At 47.1% G+C, this 7934-nt stretch overlaps 1 long non-coding RNA gene across 6 annotated transcripts; it reads right to left on the bottom strand.

Moving 5' to 3' along the window:
* Positions 1 to 569: 569 nt before the first annotated feature.
* LOC123188886 (uncharacterized) lies at positions 570 to 6257 on the bottom strand. 6 transcript variants are annotated; one of them, XR_006495285.1, is made up of 8 exons: positions 5950 to 6256; positions 5796 to 5857; positions 5631 to 5711; positions 4960 to 5223; positions 4041 to 4858; positions 3491 to 3956; positions 2163 to 3418; positions 570 to 1565 (listed from the first exon to the last, which is right to left on the bottom strand). It is a non-coding gene; the product is annotated as an uncharacterized lncRNA (long non-coding RNA). The 6 variants fall into 6 exon arrangements; XR_006495283.1 differs by having other exon boundaries at positions 5796 to 5854; XR_006495280.1 differs by having other exon boundaries at positions 5631 to 5857.
* Between the last annotated feature and the right edge of the window lie 1677 nt (positions 6258 to 7934).

The raw sequence follows: 7934 nt of genomic DNA, 5'->3' as shown, positions 1-7934 counted from the left end.
TCCGATTGTCTTGAAGTGCTGAACAGGATAGAAACAGCATCGGCGACACACTATGCATCGGTGTTACATGAAATATCGGAGAGGAGAAGGGATTTCCACCATGTCAAGTTCAAGTTTGAACATAGAGAAAATAACTTCGAAGCCCATGCACTGGCGAAAGCGGTATCTTCTTTTGCTATAGGCCGCCACATTTGGCTAGGGACAGTACCAGACATTATTTGTATTCCGATGTTGATTACTGATTAATAAAGTCCCTAGTTACCCGTCAAAAAAAAACATGGTTTATCTAATATTCAGTACTGTCTAAAAACAATATAATATTCAGTAGAACTCACCACAAAACCCAAATCGAAAATGTGACGCCATTTTTATTTCCCAGTCCCTGTACATCACGCCATCTTTGTACACGAGCATCTTAGACACTGCCGCAAACTTAGAGCAACTCCAACGCGCCGATCCAAGCGGATGAACGCTTTGTCCGTTTTTCGTCCGTTTGAGTCGGTCAGATAGACGTGCGCAACTGCTTTTTTATTTAGGTATGTAGGTGCGTTCAAAGGGGGGTCGACCCATTTATACCAACGTGGCCGAAACAGACGAATTAAGCATAATTATACATAAATGGCCGGTCAAACGCCGGCCAAAGTCCACTTAAACATAATTACAAATTTAAAAACTATAATAAACGCTAGCACGGTGCCCTAGTAGACCGCCTTGCCCTTGCCCTTCCCGTCGTCGTCGTCGCCGCCGGTGAGGTCAATGAACACGGGGGGAGGCCCAGCCCACCCGAACGCGGCTTGATACACCGCCAGGGCAGCCTCCTCCAGCGTCTGCTGGGACGGCGGCATAGCGGCGAGGCGGGCGCGCTCCTCCTCCTCAAGCCGCAGAGCCTCCTCATTGCGGCGCATCATCTTCTCATATCGCATCTGCCGCTCGCCCTCGGCCCCCTCCTCGGCGAGCCAATGCGCCTTCCAGCGCTCAAGGTGGGCCGCCTCTTCTTCCGTCGTGGCGGCGTAGTGGCAGGGAGACGCGTTCACCCACTCGCGGAGCTGGCCGGTCCACGAATAGGACTCTGCCAAGTGGGGGCCGGCGGTGAACGCTTGCGCGTGGGAGTTGGCTCGCGCTCCGGCTCCGTCTCAGCCTTGGGCCCGATGAGGGGCCGCGCTGACGGCAGTGGAGGCACGAATAAGGGCGCCTAGACGGAGTCCCCCGCCGCGGACAAAGCTAGGGCTTGCTCCAGCCCATCCCAATGGGTGTCCTCCTCAAGCCGGCTCGCCTCCAGCGCATGATGCAGGGCCTCCTCGAGGGCGTCTTGGTACTCCGCCTCCGCCTCCTCAGCCTCCGGCTTTACCCGCAGGGGCGGCGGTGGAAGGTCGTGGTTGATGTCGACTGCCTCCGCCTCCTCAGCCTCCGGCTTTACCCGCAGGGGCGGCGGTGGAAGGTCGTGGTTGATGTCGACTCCGCCTGCGCCGCTGCGGTAGAATCATAGCGGGCACCGCCTACGAGCAGGAAGCGTTGGAATTTGTTTGCCCCATTCTCAGTTTATTTCAGCTTCTCATGGAGTGGAACTACAGTTCAGACAGACAGTAACTATTATTTGGCATACTACTCATTGTTTATATAATTGCAGAACATCTAGAAGCTAAAAACAGAATAATAAAGCGTTGGATTCATGGTAAGGAAATGGAGAGAGGGAATTTAACATTTTCTCTATGACATGGATGGCATGCAAGCAACCCTTTCTCTACATTTTCTCTTCTGACAATATTAAACACGAGTTAAACATGTCGCCGTCCTTCAACATCAGCAGTGCATAAGGAAATTGGGCGTGTGCAGATGAAAGCTAACCAGGGCTGAAAAAATAATCCACACAAAATTTAGGATGACCAAAGCCACATAAAGACCTTCCTATGAATATACACTTTGAACAAGAAATCATACTAAATTAACACCAGATACATAAGTAAGTTTAATTGCTAAAATGAAGGAACTGTGTAATGCAATGGCGTTTTTAGTTATTCATGTGCAAATCCAACAATAAGCATGGTCTGATTAAAGATGCAAAGATTCAACAGTAAGCATGATGCACCTTATTAGAGGAAAAACAACTATATAAAATCCCGGTAAATTTAAGAAGAGCGCTAAGATCTGTAGAAAGATTTTACCAGTGCTTGGAAAGGAGTCAACTGCAGTAGCAGTTGCATAAGAGATGATGCACTGATCTCTTCAGAAGCTTTGTTGCTTATTCACACTTCTTGAGTTCAACATAAAACACATCAGGATGATTTAAGAATCTGGTCATCATGCCATCTTTGTACACAAGCATCCTGGATACTGTCGCAAAGTTATGTCTGTTGCCTTCACTGAAAGTGCACACAATTACATAAGTCTAAGCTCAACCACCTTATGACAATTGTTCCGACGGTGACCTTCCACACCACAATTCTTGCATCTCGCAGGCTTCCGAGGTTGTTTAGGTACATCTCCATGATGAGACTCGCTTGTGTCCTTGTCATCAACAAATGCTGCAGAATCTGGTTCGTTTACTCAATCCTTCGTACGGTGCCTTCTCCCTACTTGTGGTAGGCCTACCCATCTCCTTGCGCTTAGCCGGAGGTAATAACGCTTCCAGCATATTCCCAGACTCATTTACTGAACTATTCTTGTCGTTATCCATGTCAACATGTGTCCCTACTGCCGCAGCTACGACAACTCCTTCTCACTGAACCTGATTCAAAACACCTCCATTTTCGGCCAATCGGTCCTCCAATCCCAACCCGTCTCTCATCTAAATGAATGGCTTCATCTCAGCTGAACAGTTTTATCAGATGCTCATATGCTTCTACGTTGCTGTCTCCCATCCGCACAAGCTCCATTGCGTGCGTACACATATTAATTAAAATGCCTGAAACTGAATGGGTTCTCTTGAGCATGGTCCCTCCAGCAGTGTCAGGTGCGGCGGGAGGATATCACGTGGATCTTGTGCCCATCGTTTTACTATATGCTTCTTAGGGATTTCAGTAACGCATATAAAGTCCAGGACCTGCATAAAAAGAGTCAACAACCATCTAGTGATTACAAGTCTGCTTTTTTCTTTCAAATGTTATGCATGAATATGATCTGCTGATATTATCTTTAACACATGGCTGCCAGGCAAACCCATGTGTGCAAACTGTCTGCATTCATAATCAAATTCATCTCCACCATCTAACACTGTAAATTTGTATGAAGTCCTACACCACTTCTCCCTGCGATCCGCTTCAGTATGTATTGCGACATATGATTTTCCTTTCTCAATCTCCTCCACCTGGTATGCACCGCACTCATATAGTATATGCCCAAACTGCTCAAAGATAGCTCTTGTGTATATCTTCCCAGCATGCCGTTCAGTTGCCATGTTTGCACGCAGAAGTGGCCTCCCCTGCAAAATCATTAATTACTTAGTCCAGAAAATTATTGTGGGGTACAAAAAGAAGTGGCGTCTCTGCCTTACAATTCTGGTCCGTTTCTCCTTGTAATTTTCTTCAGATTCTCTGTGAAAAGAGCAATCTCATGTACTTCCTGACAAACATATGCATGGGGCATCCAGGAGGGACATAATTCTTCAACATTTGGTTTGTACTTTCACTCCGCTGCGTACTTGTCATCTTTGCACAGAATATACCTTTGAAATAAGGCTTCGCCCATTTGTGACGGATTTCATACAATTGTGTCATGTATGTGTGATTCTTCAGGTTGTGCTTCTCTACTAAATACTTCCATGCTCCTTCAAATTCATCTATTGTTACTTGTTAGCATATGATTAACAACCTTGTGAAACTCAGGGTGGAAGTCACTCTTCTTGGAGTACAGAGGACCCAAAGACTCTTTGGCCTTCTTCAGCACATGCCACTTGCACCACCACTGAGCTGTGTCAGGCATGACATTTTGTATTGCTACTTCCATCGCTCAATTTTGATCTGAAAATCATCAACAACACATTATTATTCTTGCTAAACTGATTATAGTTTTTATATGATTCAGTAAAAAAGAAAAAGGGCAACCTGGTGCATGTAGCTCCCGCTTGCGCAGGGTCCAGGGAAGGGTCCGACCACTTTGGGTCTATAGTACGCAGTCTTTCCCTACATTTCTGTAAGAGGCTGTTTCCAGGACTTGAACCCATGACCTCATGGTCACAAGGCAGCAGCCTTACCACTGCGCCAAGGCTCCCCTTCTTATATGATTCAGTAGTAATTCAGAATATATTACCTGTAAGGATGGTTTTGCGGTGCAGTTCCACCCATTATCCTAATGAATTCTGCAAAAACCCATTCGAATGTTTCAACCTTCTCATCACGAATCAGCACCCCAGCTAGTACAATGCTCTGGAAATGATTGTTAACACCCACAAAAAGACCAAATGACATGTCGTATGGATTAGTCAATGTCGTATCGAATGTCACAACAACCCCAAAAAAGGTATAATGGAATCTGCTGTTTCCAGTAGCCCACATTAGAGTGCTAATCCTCCCTTCTTTGTTAACCTGAACTCGATAGATGAATTGTGAATCCTTTGATAAGAGCTCCTAAAACACCTCCATTGTTTTCCTGACATCATCTTCTGCTTGTTCACGGCTAAATTTATCACACAGATTATGTAATGCTCTCTTCGTGAATGGTACATTCTCCATCCTACCAAAGAAGCTCCCAATTATGTTGTAGACCTTCGCGAGATTGACGTTGTTCTGTCGCAATTGCTTCACAAGGTCTGTGTTGTACATGTCAATATGCTTGTGGGATGGCCAGTGTATAGTCTATCCATAGGTCGCGGACAATGAATGATTGTGCTCATCTGGATGCTCCACAATGTTATTGGTTTGCCCTGCAAACAGTTTTATAAACAATAAGTCAGTTAACAACAGCTTAATACCTTCATGACCAGCTAAAAAAAATTGAATTGTGGAACAAGAAATTTTTTACTACCGCACAGCCACATGTAATCTCCTGCATGCATTTTGTCCGGTTTACATTCAGCATGCCTTTTCCATATCCGATACCAAAGCCTTTCTCCATGAGTATAAGTTGTAGAAATCATAAGCCTCACCAAGTGTGTCAAAACTTGTTCCTAGTTTAGGCACAGTGACAACGTCACCAGGCTCTTCAGCAAATTGCTGGACAGTTTTCCGTAGTGCGGAAACTCTATTAGCACACGGCGCCCTGCCAAGCGCAGCAGCCCCAACCCACACTCTGCAATTCAAAGAAAGTGTCTTAACCTAAAGAGTCTGGTATTACAGTTAAAGAGACCACCGAGCAAAATCTATGCATGTCATAATAATAATGAATACTTGCTCACCACACACCCCCATCAGAAAACTTTGTTGACAAGTTGTTTGGACAGGAATCGCTTAAATTATTTCATTTCTAATGCGCAGCATAATAAATTTAGTTTTATGTACCCATACCCATGGCCAAGCTTCCAGATACTTTCTTTTTTGCTATGCAAGTTTGTTCAGATAACAGTTTGCCCTCTAGTCACGCTTCTTATACTTTTTTCAGAGACTTCGTAACAACAGCAGATGCAAGGCAGCTGATTCAGAACTGTATTGGAGTATATCAGTTTACTTTAAAATAGGTTCTACCACTAACTGAAGTACCTTTGCATCATCCAGGTTTTTTTAGGTCAACCTGCTCGATGGAGTGCTCTGAAGTTTGTTCTTTGTCTGCACTGCCTGCCCCTGGAACAGCATTTTAGCACAAATCTTGCTGTTAGCACTCGACGCGGACCTGGCTGGCAGCTGTACTACGGGCGGCGTGCTTACAGGATAATGAACAGGATCCAAGTGTTGTTCTCGTCCACCTCTTCTCTTCTAGGAGAGTTCTGCTGCATCCGCAGTTTGGAAAATGAGATCTATCTGAAAGTACCAAATCCTAAATTCATGGGCGAACAACAAGCAATGGGAAGGAGATTCGTACCTATTTATCGGCTGCATCAAGAACTCCATGGTTGCCTCACCCCAAGTCGCCTTGCCACACCAGATTTGTCCACCGCGGTCGCCGCTCCCAACAATGGATGACCTAGGTCTGGAGGTAGGAGACAGGTGCTCGGAGCGACCCGGATCGAGCATTTACTGCAGCCTCTACCGTCGTTTACCGGAATGCACCGGAGCTGATCCACGGATCAGGACGCCGGCGACAAGTCGAGCCACGGCTCTGGCTCGCGCCGTCCACGGCGTCCAAACGCCCGTGCAGCCGAGGACCCACAAGACAGGTCGGTTCAGCGATGTATATCTGGACTTATCTGTACCAAGTGGACGTCATACTGACACACGCATTCAAAATATCAAATCACAAAGCTATACTCGACGGCACAGATAGCGAGCTCCTGTGAGCTCGCGATCACATACTCCACGTCTGTGACATGGCATAATTAGTAGAGGTTTATTGTAGCTTAATTATCTGGGCGTCACAATACCGCTCCGCCTCATTATGTGCCAACACCACCCGGTGACTTCTCCAATCCCTTGAAAAACCTTATTGTTGCGTCGGCTCGTTTGGCGGCTCTCCCGATGGAAGGCGACTCTCCGGCGGTGATCGAAACGCGATGGATGAGGGAACTTCTTCAAACAGCTCTGGCATAGCAGGATGCATACTCTTACAGTCGAGACAAAATCCATTCAACCCCTCGCCTGAGCCGGAGCCCAAGCTACAGTAGATATATGGACTCAGTTGATATGTCAAGCAATGCTCAACGCCGCAACCGGCCGCACAGGCATGAACCGGTACAGGCTGGAGCCCTTAACCTAGCGAATCAAGAGAGGATCCGACAAGAGGCTGAGCGAGCGGTTCAACTGGCAGCAGAGTAGGCGGCTCGGTTGAGGCAGGAGTGGCCACGGGAACCGGAGGTGTCCCTTGCCTGGTGCCTGTCATACGTAATGAGCGTTTGCCAAAGGACTTCAAGGGGCCTCGTAAGGTGCCTAATTACACGACCGATTTGCAGCCTGGGGCATGGATTGAGAGTTACGAGATGGCAATGGAGCTTTTGGAGGTCAGTGATGCAGCAATGGCTAAGTACTTCACCATGATGTTGGATGGAACGGCTCGCACTTGGTTGAAAGGGTTGCCACCCAATTCCATCGCCTCATGGGCGGAGATGAAAACCCGGTTCATCCAAAACTTCAAAGACACATGTCAGCAACCTATGTCAATCGTGGACCTGACTAACTGTAAGCAAGAGGAAGGGGAGTCCACAACCCATTGGGTGCGTCGGGTCAAGGAGATAATACATTCATCTGATAAGATGGATGCCGGATTGGCAGTCTTAATGTTGGAGAAAAATTGCCGTTTTGAACCTCTGAAACAGAAGCTGGGGCGGCTCAAGCGTGACTGCAATAACATGGGCCAGTTGATGGCGGCTCTGGTTAAATATGCTGATTCTAATAATACCAAGGATCCCTTGTCTGACGAGGAGAAAGCAGGGAAGGGAAAGAAGAACGGCAACGGAAAGGGTCACCAGCATAACCCGGCAAATAAAGGAGGTAATAAACGTAAGGCTGACGAATTTGTGGCTAACACCAATACACAGGGAAACAATCAACATCGCAAGGGCAGGCAAACCCCTCGGTCAGGCGGGTCAGGTCCCACCCTCGAGCAACTATTGAATGAACCTTGCCCAAGACACGGCACTCGGGAGAAGCCAGCAACTCATATGTGGAAAGACTATACGATCATGAAGGCATTTAAGAATTCAAACGCGTTTGACGGAGGTCACGGGCCGAGCGGCGGTTCAGGTGGAGGCGGCTTTCAGGGCCCGGGCGCCGGTTCAAGTGGAAGTGGTTTTCACGGTCAAGGCCATGCAGGTAACCAGGGAAGTTACAATCAACAATCCGGCCAAGGCAATCAGCAGCAACAGTCCAGATATCAGAGCAACCCAAAACAATTGAATAGTGGGCAATACCATG

Source organism: Triticum aestivum, chromosome 2A, assembly GCF_018294505.1.
Source record: "Triticum aestivum cultivar Chinese Spring chromosome 2A, IWGSC CS RefSeq v2.1, whole genome shotgun sequence".
NCBI classification, from domain to species: Eukaryota; Viridiplantae; Streptophyta; class Magnoliopsida; order Poales; family Poaceae; genus Triticum; species Triticum aestivum.
The sequence above is the reverse complement of the archived record's forward strand: the minus strand, read 5'-3'. Positions and strand labels throughout refer to the sequence as shown.